General features: G+C 32.5%; 1 pseudogene; it reads left to right on the top strand.

Moving 5' to 3' along the window:
* LOC106465823 overlaps positions 1-16,718 on the top strand; it is a 48,509-nt pseudogene that overhangs the window by 15,143 nt on the left and 16,648 nt on the right.

Genomic DNA, 16,718 nt, shown 5'->3' with positions numbered 1-16,718 from the left:
TATTTATATTAATCATTATATTGACAAATTATCTCAAAATAGAAAACTTTTTTAGGAAAGAAGTTGATCCACAATTATATTTTTCAGGAAAGATGTTGATCCACGATTGTTAGGGTTAAGAGTTATCGAGTGGCGAGTGCAAAGTCTTTACATGAATTAAACTTAGGACTTTGAACTGAAAGAGTTAGTGATTTTTTATATTCATTTGAATTTAAATTTGTAGTTTTAAGTTCAATAATACAGCATAATTTTATATTTAATTCATAATAATAATAATATGATTCAGTATTTAGAATGATAAACTTGTGTGATTTGTACGTAATACTGCTAGTACCAGTACCACATAAAAGTTTTATATTTTTTCTTCTTACAATCTTTGCTTTGTAGTAAGACCCACACTTCTGTGGTTATTGCATTAGAATTAAAACAGTCTGACTGATATATATATTTATATAGTTTATTCTGATATTTTGCAAATGGTTCAAACTCAGTGTACAAGTGACAACAATAAATCACATATGTTGGTTGTGAAACAGGCTAAACACTAAATAATACAGGGAAGCTATGGCATTCTCACAGTTGGGGGTCTCAATACATTGAAGTACTTAAGTTTCGCATTCCAACATAAATCTTGCCTATAATGAGAGGAATGTGACCAGAACTAATCTTTTAAGTACCGTAAAGTATTTTCTTTATAATTTATGGTGTCTGTATCGTTTGGTAATCTCTTCTAACAGGATGTATCAAGTAACAAGGGTTCAGGCTCAGGTGGTGTTTATTGAAACCACCTGTACTATAAACTGTTACATACATTTGTTAGTAGTGGCAATTAATTTTGTCTCTATTCTGAAACAACATACACGGACATATGTTGAAATAAACTTGTTTGAAATTTCAAAGAAATGATATTCCAGTACCGAAAAGGTCTCTTACTATCATATCTACAGTAACGTTCAAATGCGCATGAGCTCGCGCTCGGTTGAACGAGAGTGACCACCAAAAAGGGTGAGATAGTTTAAGGACAACGTACAAAGTTCACGCTGCTGACCCCACGGTTTATTCGGCACAATAAACACAAAAGTACGACTGCAATGAAACATAAACATAAATTTGAAATAAAAATATATTTATGAAACAAAATTAAAATGTTTTTATGTACATATATAAACATGAAATCTTAGTTAAAAATAAAAATACTCATTTATTGTTTAGGTTTATTTACAAATATTATTTACGGGTCTGTATATTACTTGAAACCATAAGAAGTATACGTGATTATTAAAAAAATTCAAAATAGATAAAATTTGCATTTTATGGAGGATACAATTTTTGGGGGATTTCAAAATAATGTACTAAAACATTAAAAGTAATAAGTTCAAATCTGTTGCAGATATAAATATTGTAATCATTTCTTATAAATACGATTTCCTAATGTAATTTTCCAAGATATTAAATATCATAATGCAAAAAAAACTAAATTCATTAAAAGTAATAGGCTTTATGTTTCTTAAACTACCTACATTTTTCAAAGTATTTATGAATTTTCGAAAATATTCGTCCACTAGTTTTATTGTTGGAATGAAATATAGCCAGACTTGCACTGCCTACTAAAAAAGTTAGTAGCCGGTAGTCATCGGGTTAAACGCGCGTAGAATTTTTACGAGCCGTACACTGTATACAGCGCACTTGCATTCAACTGCCTGAGGTAGACCGTACCTTACACGGTGAATCAGCAGCCAATGGCTTGATTGTCTGTAAAAAATATCAGTAGCAATAACAAGCATGATAGTAGAAAAACAAGTACCTTTAAACCAGTTCTTGAAGTGGGGTTACACTCGCGCATAAACTGCGATAGCATTTTTCATAGTTTGGAATTCTTAATCAAGATGCACAAGAAATGGGGTTGCGCAAATCTTTTGTATAACTTATACACACATATCACGTTTAATCTTTTCCATTTGACAAAATAGTATTATTTAGATAAGTAATACCTTTTCTCTTCGATATTTCATGTAACCCTAAAGAACGATTGTCAGTCATCCGGAAAAACTATAATATAAATATATAAATCTTAAATAGATGGTAAGCTAGTTAAACACTTAAAAAAATCTCTGTTGGGTATGATACGTAGACGTTAAATAAGTTTTTATTTTGTTTGACAAAGAGAAAACTCATTACAGTGATTGGATTGATGTACCTTTTATATGAACAATGTTCTCATTGACTGAGGCTGTACTGGAATGGAAATTCCTCACTTTTCATCCATTTTTTAAGTTCTGTAGTATGTTTTGTCTTTATTAAACAAGCATTGCTTTCCGAAATTGTAAGGAACAGATAACAATGGCTTCAGTTTTTACAAAAAAATCCACATTTGAGACTATGTTTCTCACAGCTGGTATAAGAGCTTTAAGATTTTTTTTAATCGTTCCTTGCTTTCTTAAACAGATTCTGCTATTGACACAGAAGTGCATTCGCACCCTATCAACGCCTGTGAAAAATAAGTAAAAAAATTGCGCAAAACTATGCTTGGGAATTATTACGAAAAATCCTTTGTTAGAACATACTGAAGATACCAATTATACAAGTTTTTGTTATAGGAAGCATAATATTTTCTTTTTTTTTTGTAGATTTACGAGAATTGGTTTAACGCAGTAACAATTAGTGACTCGAAGGATCAATTGGACTTCTATTTTATTTTTAGTATATTTTAGTTTAACTTATAAGAAAGCAAAACGTCATTATCATCATACGATCTTCAATTTTGTTTTAAATCTACAAGATAATATTTAATTTTTTTGCCCTAAATGTTGGGTTGCTGATTAACAGTGCCTAATCTAAAAATCAAACGTTTTTCCAGGCTTTCTCTTTGTATTACAGTGGATGGAGCAAATGTGAGTCCAAGTATGGAGAAGTCGGATATTCAGTGTGAAGGGTTATTAAAGTTTCTACCATGTGGGTTTTGTAGCGTCATTATTTCTTATATAAGAGAGATGTTCACATGAACGATTACCTAAGCGGCGACCCGTTTGAACACCGTATAGCATGTTGCACTTTTTACGGCATACACGGTATATCAGACTTGTTGAAATGCAAGTGAATGATTGTTGTATTTGAAGTTTTCCATTGAGGCCAGATATGGATGTTGTGGTGTTAACATATTGGCAGGTGACGCATTTCTTTTTGTGACAACAAGCTGTATCCGGGTTCACACTAGGGGTAGATACTTGTCCAGGAATGGTTGCACTTAAAAATGTATTATATATAATTGATTTAGTTTTTTTTGTATTCAGGGTAATCTTGTACATAGTACAAAATGAAATATAGAGAGAAAGGATTGAATGAAGAATCTGTCCTTTATTGGGATTTCCTATTCAACATAGCCAGCAGTAAAAGACTTGCATCCGATCAAGCCTTCAGTGACTCCACAGTATGTTGGGATGGGCTTTTAATGAAATAATTGTATTTGTCTGGATATTAAAGTCTGGCAACTGATTGGCGTGGCACTTATCAAGTGTTACACACAATGTAAATATTCCAGCATGTTTTAACTTAGCAATATGGTTGCTTCTTATATATTTATTTAATTTTTTTTACTATATGAGGTAGATATAAGTGATTTTACTTGTAACCGTAGATTAATTTAATACTACCTCGTCCATGCTTAGAGCTGCAATATTGAGGTTTAAACTATAGCTGACGTCATACTATCACGTGGGTGAAAGTCATGTATAACTTATGTGGTATAACTTATTAAAAATACGTATACATTTTTGGGTGCATATTGTTCAAATGATCTTGCTATGTCTCATTTGATTACAATGATAACAGCACCTCTAGTATTTATTCTTAGTTATCGCACAAAACAAAGGATAGTAGGAATGAACAATCATCAAATGCCTGATCTACATAACAATGAACTGCTTTGTGATATGTAAAACAGCTATAAATGCCAATTATTCTTTGATTATTTGTTCACTGAATAATAAGAAATTAATGATTTTACTTAACATTTACCACAATATATTCCATTACAGTTTATAAGAGAATATTGGTTTTGTTTTATAAGATGTTTCAAGTCTCATATTTCAAACTATAGCAAACTATTAATGAACTATTTAACTGTGTGTGTTTGATAGACCAGAATAGTGTAATTTTATAGGGACATTAACTTCTTTTTATTTGCTGGAATGTTTAATTGGTTTCTATTGTCTTGATTTGTGAAAAACAAAAAGAGGACGTTAAGCGTGGCTTAATTCATCCATGATATAATTTTGAATAAAACCTAGATGTAACTAGTTCATATAGAATATAATTAATATTAAATTTCGGTAAATATTTTCTCACAAATGTAATTTAGACTTAGCCTAATTCGTCACTGGAAGTCATATACACAGTTCACACCTGACATGCCTCTAGTGACTCAGCTTGGTAATGATCAGAGTCCCGTGGTCTTATGTACTGGTGGGATTAATCCCTTGAAGCCCAAAGATTATTTAACAGGTAAGTCGCTGTGTATTATATTCTTAAGTGTTAAGTTTTCGTGACCTCTGAGTCCTAAACAGAAATAGACTTTCAAATAGTGATTTGCAAAATAAGTTTAATATACGTTGTTACAAAATTATTTGCAACCATGTTACTAGTATTCTAGCAAAACCTTTATTTATTTCTGAGGAACTATAGGTCATTGTGAAATACTCGGTCAGTGTTCTATGTTTCATAACTTTGTAACTCCATGTAGAATATTTTATTTAACATATTTAAACTAAAAGAAGTCACTTCCAATATTTGTTCAATATTGTTAAAAAAATTTTTAAATTCGAGTTTCAATCGATTTACTTTTTATTGCATAGAAGTTACTAACATCAATTAGGGCTATCGTATATAACAGTTTTAGTGATACACAAGACAACTGCTGTAAATACCAGTTATATTACTGTGATATAGTATCTGAAATAAAGAAAATTATCTTGTATCATTGCAATTCTTAATTACCAATAAGTTATTTTACAATTTTATTTGAGAGTTGTATAATTTTTTTTATTCTTATATTCTGTCCTTTGGAAGATATTTCGTGTGATTACAACCAGGCTAGTATTTTGGACACTTTTAAACAGAAAGGATTGAGTTTCGTACTAATAAACACTTTTATAGTTTGTCAAGAAATAGTAACCATACGCCTTCTTATTTGGAAAGTTCTGTTTAAACAGTTGAATTATAAGAGTAACATAGGTTTTGCACATTTCGTTCTTAAAGGTGGAGCAATGTTCTGCTATCAAACAATGAAAGATACGTGGGCATATTTTGGTACAATGACAGAACCTCGTAATTACCATGCGATAGTGTATATACATGGACGTATCTATGTTTTCGGTAAGTTGCAAGGATTTCGTTTGTTTGTTTTGTTTTGTTATTAAGCGCAAGTCAGCACAATGGGCTATTTGCACTGTGCCACCACAGGGATCGAATCCTATGCTTTGGTGTTATCATTGGACCACCAGAGAAAGTTACAATGATATAAATTAATGTTTTTTTATATCACAAACAGTAGCAAATGGAAATCAAATTTTTAGGACATATAATTAAATCTAGACTAAAATGTTGATGATATAACTGCATATTGAAACACCCTACAATGAGCTCATCATCCTATTGAAATACCCATTTATAGAAACATCATCCGCCATAGAAGTACTAACCCTATTAACACAGTTTACCATCTGGTTATAGAACCTTAGTAACATGATCCATCTATTAACATCATCTACCTTTGTAAAACACATGTAGTATATAAATGAAAACCATAAACATATGGTGAGACGAATTGAAATCATTATGCAGTTCTACAGAAGTATAGTGAGTCTGTCCATTTATAGAAACATCATCTACCTTTGTAAAACACATGTAATATAGTTAAATATAGAAATAAAACCTATAAAAAATAAGTTGAGACAATTTAAAATCTGTATGTAACCCTATGGAAGTATAGTAACAATATTTGTCAATAGAAACACCAACTGCCCTATTAAAACACACACAATATGCCTAGTAAGAAGATCAGCCTATAGAGCCTTAGTAAGACCATCCGCTTATAGAACCTTATTAACACCATCCGCCTATAGAACCTTGGTAACATTGCCCTCTATAGTAACAGATCCTCTGGTATCAATCTATGATATCATCCCTCTCTTTAGATAGCTGCTCCCTCTGGTGCCACTTCATGGAACTATGACTCTTAGTAACGTGCTTTCTAGTGCCACTTCGTGTATATCATCGCCCTCTGGCGCCTATGGTATAACAGTTATGTACCCCTTGGGTGACGCCATAACTTGCATATTATGCAATAGTTATTCAACCCTCACGCAATACCCTTTGTCTATTATGTAACAGTTGTGTAATCCCATTGAGGAGGCATTATTTTGGTGGCAAACAGATGGAGTAACTACTCACATTCACTGATGATTTCTATTTCTGATTTCAATGTGCAAGTGTCTGAAAGCCTGATTCTTGACTATTTTTAAAAAAAAGATACAAGTTTTGAACCAAAATTCAACTTTTTCGTATTCAGAACTTGTGTTAAATGTCTTAAGCCAAAAAAACTTGGTGTTGCTGAGGAATATTTTGCAACAGATGTAGATAAAGCTGATAAAGAGTTACATCGTAAATCAGTTTCAAGAGAGTAATTACTTACATTCAATGTTCAGAATAGAAAACGTACTGGCACCTCCACTGAGACATATTTCCAAGTGGCAATGAAGCTGTTGCTGTGGGAATGAAATATACTTTTTTTTTATATGATGGTAGTTGGACTTAAATCACAGAACCTTAGCTATACAGTCTGGAATACTAATTACAGAGCTGCTCTCAGTCTGCTCTTAATGCAAGTAAAAGTCATTTCAGTTATTAGGCTAGTATGTTTGAAAAAGAAGAACAAAAAATAATAATGTTTATTATTTTGTATTTTTGTATATATTCCATATGTATTTTTGGCTGGGTATGGCCCAGTGGTTAGTGTGCTCGAACTATAAATTTAGGGGTTCATGGTTCGTGATGCATTACTCAAAAGAACTTGCTCTGCACTTTAAGGCAGTGTTTCTGTTATGTAAGAGTAATGGTCAAATCCCACTTTTCATTCACGAAAGAGTACTGCAGGCATTGCCAATGGGTGCTGTTGACTATCTATCTTCTCTCTTGTTTATCAGCTCAAAATTACAGACAGGCTCAGATATAGGCCTTTGTGCAATTTGCATGAAAAGCTAAATCCATATGCATTTTTTTCTCAGTCACATTATGTTTGTGAACTTAAATGCCATAAAAGCAAGAATCAGTAGTGTTAATTATGATTGGTTTATATTTTTCATATGTATCCTCCATGCATGTTTTCTCAGTCACGTAGTTTTTGTGTTTTTAAAATAGAGAACAGCACGAAGAGAAACAGGTAGGTGTGTATCTTGTATCCACTAAACTTAAACGTTACTGTTTTAGTGGCATTAATCTGAACATGCCCAAAATTCTATATTTTTTAAATATGGGCTAAATAAGAGTCTCAGGGACTAGTTGGCAATGAATTAGCAGAAACTAAAAAATGAGAAATTGTACACAAATGGACAAAATAATCAGTTACTTAAATTAAACCATATTTAAAAACCTCCTATATTTTGTTTGGTAAACCTCCTGTAGTTTTTACCATGTTCAGTAGCGTCATTGTAGATTTTATATATGTGTATATTTCTTATATAAATATATTTATACTTTCGTGTCTCGTGTAATTTGACAAAACAATGATCCGGCTGTAACTGATATGCAGTTTTATAATAATACATGCAGGTGGTTACAATCCTCTTGAGATTGTAAATGGAGAAATGCAACCAACAGCAACTGTTTTCCAATTGACGATACGTTCTAAAAGATGGAGAAGAAGGGCAGATATGTTTCATGCAAGAGCATGTCATGCAGCCGTTGTAGTAGAGGGAAGGATCTTTATTGTTGGTGGAAAAAATGACAGTGGAGAGTACGTCTGTACTACAATAAAATAGCATTTATTGGTTAAAACAAATATCACATCAGCACATAGTTACGACTTAGTTGATATTGTTGTATTAATAGTTAATGATTTATTTCATCAGATTATTAGCCATTTGCTATACCGTGCTTGTGAGATAAAACAAATAAAACATTTTGAATATTTCATGGATTTGAGATGTAACTTCACAAGTAGCTATAATAAAGTAGTATTAGAGTGTTGAGTGCAAAAGTAAACACTGATAAAGTTAAACAAGTAAAGCTCAAAGATGTTTACTAAATTATAGAAATAAAATCTTTATATGTTCGAAACTGAAAACATACCTTTTCCCATTGTGTTCTTTTAGTGTAATGCCAGCTGTGATCTTTTAGTACTAGTTCGCTAACTTCCGAAAATTTGGACAATTTTTCTCCATCTTCAGACCTGTAAATCATAATTTATGTCTACATTTCAGAATACTCTCCAGTGTAGAAGTATACGAACCCGATTTTGATCAGTGGACAATGGTCAAGCCAATGCCTGAACCGCTGATGGGTTGTGGTGCGACCTACCTAGAAGGTCTTGTTTATGTTGCTGGAGGAGTGACTAATTCAAAAACAAATAAAAATTCGTCTATAGTTGTTGATCATGTATTGTGTTATGATCCTGTAGAAGATAGGTATATTCATAAGTTGTTTACTAGTCTAAATCTATGACATACGAGTTTAACCCTTTCGACACGGGGGCTAGGTCGCTGGGACCGAGCTCATAACCATTTGTAGACTTATAGTAAACATTAGAAGCCTTTGTATCAGATTTTGTAATGAAGTATTTTTACTTATATTTGTCCGTGAAAATATTGATTCTTTTTTTTTAACTAGTCTGAGTGCAAAGTGATTTTCATTTTAAAAAATCTTGAATTTCATTTGCACAACCTATGAAACCTCATAAATACATATATACTTTTTTTCAATAAAACGTTATATTTTACCTGTTATTACATTTATTATTTGATTCTTCAGCCTGTAGACAACTCATTGAAGTAGAATGGAAAGAAAAATTGTAAAATCAGAAATATAATGATCAGCTGTTTCCGTTTTCTTCATTATTGATCATGAAGTTTCAGAGTTCTTCCCCTGACGTTTCCACTGCTAAACATATCCTATATATTTTCTGTGTTTATTTTACTGTCACCGACAAATTACAAACCCGCTGACAAAAAACCAATAATTCACCGTCCCTGTTATAAGACAGTTTTTACGTACAACCATAATGCGAATCTCTAGAGAGCAAAAACGCACGCGTATTCAGTGAGGTGACATTCCCCTTGCTCCAAGAACACAATATGGGATATAGCAGTTTATAGTTCCTACAACACTTTCAACAGGACCTTCCCAGGGTAATAAAATTGCAATTAGAATGTGTAAAAATATTTATTATATGGTTCAGAGTTGGGCTTATCCAATAAACATTGTAGGTTCTGAGCCAGGCTTATCCAATTACATAGCAGGTGTTTCAGTACTATGGTCGCCCATTTTATGTGTGTGGAATTTTACAGCATAAGTATATGAAGGTGCTATTTGAGCACATTCTTACAAATGATACTACCCTCTCTCAGTTTCATCACACTTAGAAAGTAAATGAGAAATACACTGACAAACAAAGATTTCGATTATGCAACCGCGCTCGTGCATCGTTCGTGCTAAGCCTTGATGTGAGCCTCGTTTATTCTTATGGGTGGAGGGGGTAGAAATACTAATTTTTTTAGACTTCAAATATGAATTTTTGAAGACCAAAAGTTATCAAATTACTGTACTAGTACACTCAAAATCCATGTAATTTAGTTGGGTCTCTAAATAAACTGTATGCGGGTTAAAAAAAATTTCATTCTTGTTTAGAGCAATGGTTTTGGCAAAATTATTTTCTCCTTCAAGCTATTTATAAACCACTGTCAGAGTTAGTAGTGGTGAAAATGTTATTTTTATTGGTTATAAGCTAATTAGTAGTAGGTGGGACTTGATAAGATCTTTCAAAAGATTGATGCAGTGGAAGGAGCCACTCTAGTAGACTCGCCAAAAATATTGCTGTCTCAGCAAATCATAGAGGAAGGAGCTTCTTATTTTATATTTAGCTTGTCTGTATTTCAAATTCGAGTTTGTTATTCGTTAGCTACTTATACTTATGGTGGCATAATAAAATGGCAACTGAACAATAAGACAACTGGACATGTTATGTGACACACAAAATCGATATTTAATATTTTTTTCTTTACATTTGATTTTAAATTAAGAAATTAAAACATATATAACATCAAAATTTAAATTATAAACTACGTTTTGATGCCAATTTCATCGATGTAAATAGTAAAAATGTTATTTAATAAAATTTTGAAAATAACGCTCCAATACGTTGTGACACGTGCACTTTAACCTACCTGGGGAGAAAGAGTTAAACACACTTGTTAGAAAGTATTTAAAACTTACAGAATATGGTGAATGTGTATTTACTTTATTTGCATTGCGTCTTAAACCATAGTTTTATTGTTTTACTTCGATGTTGATTAAGTATCTATTTTTGATTTAAGATCTGACATTATCTTTATTTGCCAGAGCACTGGGCGTCAGTGTTATTTCATATACACTTAATTTACATCTAATGATTCATCTATCATAGCTGGTACAAAAAACCGCCATTACTACAGCGCCGTGCTTTCTGTGCCGCTATTACTGTGAAGAAAGAAGTATGGATCTGGGGAGGTTTATCAGGTCTTCAAGAATCCGGGCAGCTAGACAGTATTGATACCGTAGATGTTTACAGTCCAAGAAAGTGTCTCTGGGAAACTAAGTTGTCATTGTCAACACCTAAACACGCTGTGGCAATAGCTAAAGCAGGTAGTATAATCATAGCGTTTCGGATTAATTCTAGACTGTGTTAAAAACAAATAAGCAATAAAAATGCATTGTTAAAAGTACATCAGAAGTGTTTCTGTACCTTTGTTACAAACCATCTAATTCTAACTCTACTATAAGGAAAACTAATAAAATGTAATTCATTTATACATGCGATTTCACTTTTTTTTATAAAACTTGTTTTAGGTGAATAATAGAATTTACAGATGATTAGTTTCTACTACTTCAGCTTTTATGAAGAATAGCAAATTTTTTTTTTTTTTAAGAAATAGGAAGCTATGTAACTGGCATGAAAGCTATACTTGATCATTGGCTCTATTCTTCAATCTTTCAGGGTCCTGTGTTTATGTCCTTGGCGGAATGAATAGCAAAGAAGAGGAAGCCGTGTCAGAGAATGATATCTACGACCGTGAAAGGAACCTGTTATTAGATGGTTCTGCATTACCATTAGCCATAGCAGGGGCTGCTGCAGTTGGTGTACCAATGAATTATTTTGCCAAAAATGGAAATAAATGGGTTAGGATACACTGGTTCTTATTTGATATTAACACTTGATTCTAAGTCTTAACTTGACAAAAATAAGCTTTTGATTAAACAGAGTGTTGACCATTTATAGAGCGTCCTCTAATGTTGACACGTAAGATGCGATATCTTATAGCTTATCAATGTTATGTCATCCAGACATAGGTTTTTATTTTGGCTTAGAAATCAAAATTCTTAATATCATGACTATTATTCTGATTATTGTATTAAAAATAAAGCCTATACATATGATCAAACCAAAAAAGGAATTATTTTATCTTATTTTTCGTATTTCATGGAACATTTTCAATAATCTAGGTAACGCAAGAACCAGACGACATAGTCAAGAACCAGGCAGCAGTAAAGATACAAGCTGTTTTTCGAGGGCACCATTCTAGAAGACAAGTAAATAGACAGAAATATGAAACAACTTATCGATATATATGAATACTTACATTAGATATGTGATATATTACATAGAGATGATGCTATAAACAACTAGAAAATGTTTCTCAATAACCAGGTTTCTCTGCAGCTATAAGTAACATGTACATGTGGTTCATGCATACTCTCACAAAGCAGACTCTTGAACATTGCTAGGGATAAATCGTGAGAGAACACCGCTAGAGAACGCCATGCATGTGTCGGACTTTGGGGTGGGGGGTGATGCCATCAGAGACGATGATGTTATAATTCCATAATTTGTCAACAGAGAACGTGTTGCTAGGTCGCCATGACAGACCCCTATAGCATCATATATCGTCACCAGAGAGGGCATTGTTAGTGACACGTTGCAATACCGCCATGATTGGTGGCCATGACGTCATAGTTCCAAAGAGATTGAAATAATAGTTTGATACCAGACAGATTGCTATGACATAATAGTTGTATGGAAACAAAGACTGCCATGATGTCATATACAATCACACGCATGAAATGGGTCTCAACATGACTGTAATTAATTGGTTTAAATTACCAGTTATAGTTATTAGGTTGATTTATTCTAGATTGCTATGTCAGTGTGTGTATTCTTAACCCATTTTAGCATAAAAGTATAACCTATATACTTTTGTTGCTCTTTTATTGGATGTGCCCTGTTTATAAAGGTAACCTTCCCTCTGACTTGCCTTCCAATTTTAAACTTAAATAATAAAAACAAACCTCTTTAATTAATGGAGTCTCTAAATTAGAAAACAACAAATATTTTTTTTCAATTTTGTAGTTTATACATTTCCTTATATTCCTTCAGCACGTACCCTCATAACAACAGTATTAGGTTATACTATTATTGATAGGCAACGTGACATAAAAGCCATTGTTTGAATGCATTGTTAACAAAACACACTGGCTTTTCTATATATTATAAGTTGTTATATAAGGAACCACTTCTTTTCTATATGGTTTTTTGCTAGAATGCCTCATTAGAAAGATGCGCATACGCATGTCCGTATGTTTCTATCTGTGATTTCTATTTGTAATATAAGGAAATACAACATTAACTAATGTTTGATACAATTATTGAGACAGTATAGATTCTGAATGATCAAATTGTTTACCCCATCACAATGTTGAGAAAAACAGTGTTCACTGATTTGGTAACCAAAACTAAAATGCCATTGATAAATCAAAAATTCATACTGAATGTTATTAGGAAAAACTATAGTCATTATTAAATAGCTAAGGAAGTGTCACCGATACACCAGAAATGTAGTACCGCTATTGTTAAAAGGAACAGTATAATCAGTGTTTTTGAAGAAAAAAAACTATCACTGTTACACAAAAAGTCGATTCTGCTATTGTTGAGAAAAATAATATTCCTTGACTTGGCAACTAAGAAGATATTGTTGGTACACTGTAAAATTCCTACTGATGTTGTTGATTATTCTGGACTAGATAGTACATCAGAGAATTTCATTCATAAATCAAAGTCTTGGTAACCATAGTCTCACTTCTTTTCTATGTCGTTTTTCACTGGCTTGCCTCATAAAAAGATGGGCCCATGCGTGCGTGTCTGTTTGACTGTCTGTGATTTCTATTTGTAATATAAGGAATCACTTCATTTCTATATGTTGTTTCTCTAGCTTGCCTCATTATACACACATGCAGATAAGTAATAATATCCAGGTGCCCACCCTCATGATCCACTTAGTAAGGGTGCAAAATTTCAGGTGTCTGCATTCTTTCCCATTGGAGCTAAGGTAGTCAAACTCTTGTCACATTGAAAAGATGTGCATCGCACAATCATGTGAATAAGATAAGTAATACCCAGGTGAACACCCTCAGTATGGGTGCAAAATTTAAGGTGTCTAGGTTCTTTTCACTTGGAGCAATAGCAGTCACACTTCTTTTCTATGTGTTTTTTATCGCCAGTTTTCTCGTTAAAAAGACGTGCATGCACATGGATAAGTAATAATACTCAGGTGCGCACTGTCAGGGGTCTACTTAGTATGTGTGCAAAATTTCAGGTTTCTAGGTTCTTTCCTCTTGGAGTTATGGTGGTCACATACATACCCGCCCATTTATTATTATAGACTAGCGAAAGTACCTGGCTAAGGATGGGTTATTAGATTGATATATTCTAGATGACCATGTTATAGATAATTATAGGTTCTACTATACATCACGTTATCTAACCTATATAAAAGCCAGTGCATGTCACGTCACGCTGGATTTTAAACTAAATCATTCCTGAATTAAGGTATTTTACGTTTATATCACCAATGTTTTTAATAAAAAACAAACCTGTTTGATCTACAGAGATTCTAAATTAAGAAATCAACAAATATTGTTCCAGTTTTATAGTTTATACATTTTATACTTTCAGTACATAGACTAACAACAATATTAGGTTATACTTTTGTTGCTAGCAATAAAAGCCATTGTAGGAATGTTAACAAAACGTATATATATTAGATGTTCTTATGTAAGTAAAATGTTTTCTCTATGTGGTTTTTGCTAGCTTGTCTCATCAAAAAGATGCATGCATGCATGTGATTAAGATAAGTAATAATACCCAGGTACGCATGCTCAGGGGCCACCTAGTGAGGTGCAAAATTTCAGGTTTCTAAGTTCTTTCCTCTTGGAGCTATGGTGAGCACATTTCTTTTCTATGTGTTTTTTCACATAAAATGATGCTCACACGCATTCATGCATGCCTGTAGATAAGTAATAATACCCAGGTGCAAACCATCATGGTCTACTTAGTATACGTGTAAAAGTTCAGGTTTCTAGGTTCTTTCCTCTTGAAGTTATGGTCACACATACCCAGACATGCATAAAAAGATGCATACGCACATGCATGAAGATATATAATATACCAGGTGCAATCCCTTAGGGTATATTTAGTAAAGGTGCAAAATTTCACGTTTGTAGATTCTTTTTGGGGCTATGGCAGTCATGCGTACATAGGCATACATATGTGCACTTCTGTCTGTCTGTGATTTTTATTTGTAGTATAAGTAACTACTTTTCTTCTATGTGGTTTTTCACTAAAATGATGCGCCCATGCACGTGGATAAGATAAACAATAATACCTAGGTGCACACTTTCAGGGTCCACTTAGTATTGGTGCAAAATTTCAGGTTTTGAGGTTCTTTCCTCATCGAGCTATGGCAGTTACATTTCCTTTCTATGTGGTTTTTTGCTCACAAAAAGGTGCTCATGTGTGCATACACATGGTTAATAATAACACCCAGATGCAACATAATACATAGGAAATTATTTTTGAAAAAGGGGGGATGCCAACATGGTGATTGGTGTTCCCCAAGATATGTTAGACAAATAGTATGTTCTGTGTAATTGTTATGATACTGATTGTCAGAGTAATAAATCCTCATGGAAATGTTTATGTAAACGAAACATTTGTCCCATCTTTGATTAAAAAGTATCATAAAATAAACCTATTGCTGCTGCTAGATAAATTGAAACTATCCTTTGTGAACGATACCAGCAAACAGTATTTGAAATCTTTGTCTAATATATAATAACACTGTTTAAAACATTTTTGAAACATGATATGTTTAAAATTGTGATTAAACGTTATAGTATAATTAAATTTCATACATTTCACACATGAAAAGTTATTCTAAGTCAAGTGAATCATAGCCAATGTTATTTCAGTTGAACATCTACTCTATTAGTGTTTTTGAACATGTACCTACAGTAAAAGAAAGTTCAGTCCTCAAAGATTTATGAAAATAAACAGTAAGTGTTACTATTCTATAGTATTGATAACATTTATTATGTAGCAAAATGTAAGTTATGATCTCATTTAAATAGTTGATAACAACACATTTGTTAAAATTCTACAGACAGTAGTTAAATAATGTTAATTACATCCAGACATTGATCATATCTGGAAATATAGTGTCCACCCTTATAAAACTGAACAGTATCATGTGTAAAATGAAATATTCTGGCAAACATAAAAATCAAACTAGTTAAAAATTAAATTTTAATTAATGCATGATATCGTCATTTCGAGGATGATTTACATATAAGTGATTAGGAAATTTAATTAACTAATAAATTTGTGATTTAAACCAATTTATAACCATGTTGAAACTCGTATCTTGTTCATTATTGTATATGACATCATTCTGGTCTTTGTTTTCGTATATCTGTTACTCATAGGTGTCTGTCTGGTATCAAACTAAAATTTCAACCCTCTCGTATCTTGTTCGTTATTGTATATGACATCATTCTGGTCTTTGTTTTCGTATATCAAACTAAAATTTCAACCCTCTGTGGTTCTGTGTTGTCATGGCAGTTCAGCAGCAATATACATGTCATCTGGTAATAAATTATGTAACTATGACAACATCATCTTTGATGTTATCATCTCCTCCCTGACTCAAATTTGATGACGAGGAACCCACTTTGAGACTAATAATGCTTGGAGACCTGATGATGACAAAACCTTGTTGAAATGTTGTACATTTGCTGGTATGTTAAACTTATATTAACCTGATGACTACCAGCTACTAACTTTCTTAGTAGGCAATGCCAGTCTTGCTATATTTCATTTCAACAATAGAACTAGTGAACGAATATGTTCAAAAGTTCATAAAAACTTTGATAAATGTACGTAGTTTAAGAAACATAAAGCCTCTTACTTTTAATAAATTTAGTTTTTTTGCATTATGATCTTTAATATCTTGGAAAATTACATTAGGAAATGGTATTTATAAGAAATTATTACGATATTTATATTTGTTCCAGATTTCATCTTATTACTTTTTATGTTTCAGTACATTATTTTGAAATCCCCAAAAAAATTGTATTGTCTA

This window comes from Limulus polyphemus, unplaced genomic scaffold (assembly GCF_000517525.1).
Source record: "Limulus polyphemus unplaced genomic scaffold, Limulus_polyphemus-2.1.2 Scaffold2062, whole genome shotgun sequence".
Classification (NCBI taxonomy): domain Eukaryota; kingdom Metazoa; phylum Arthropoda; class Merostomata; order Xiphosura; family Limulidae; genus Limulus; species Limulus polyphemus.
The sequence above is the reverse complement of the archived record's forward strand: the minus strand, read 5'-3'. Positions and strand labels throughout refer to the sequence as shown.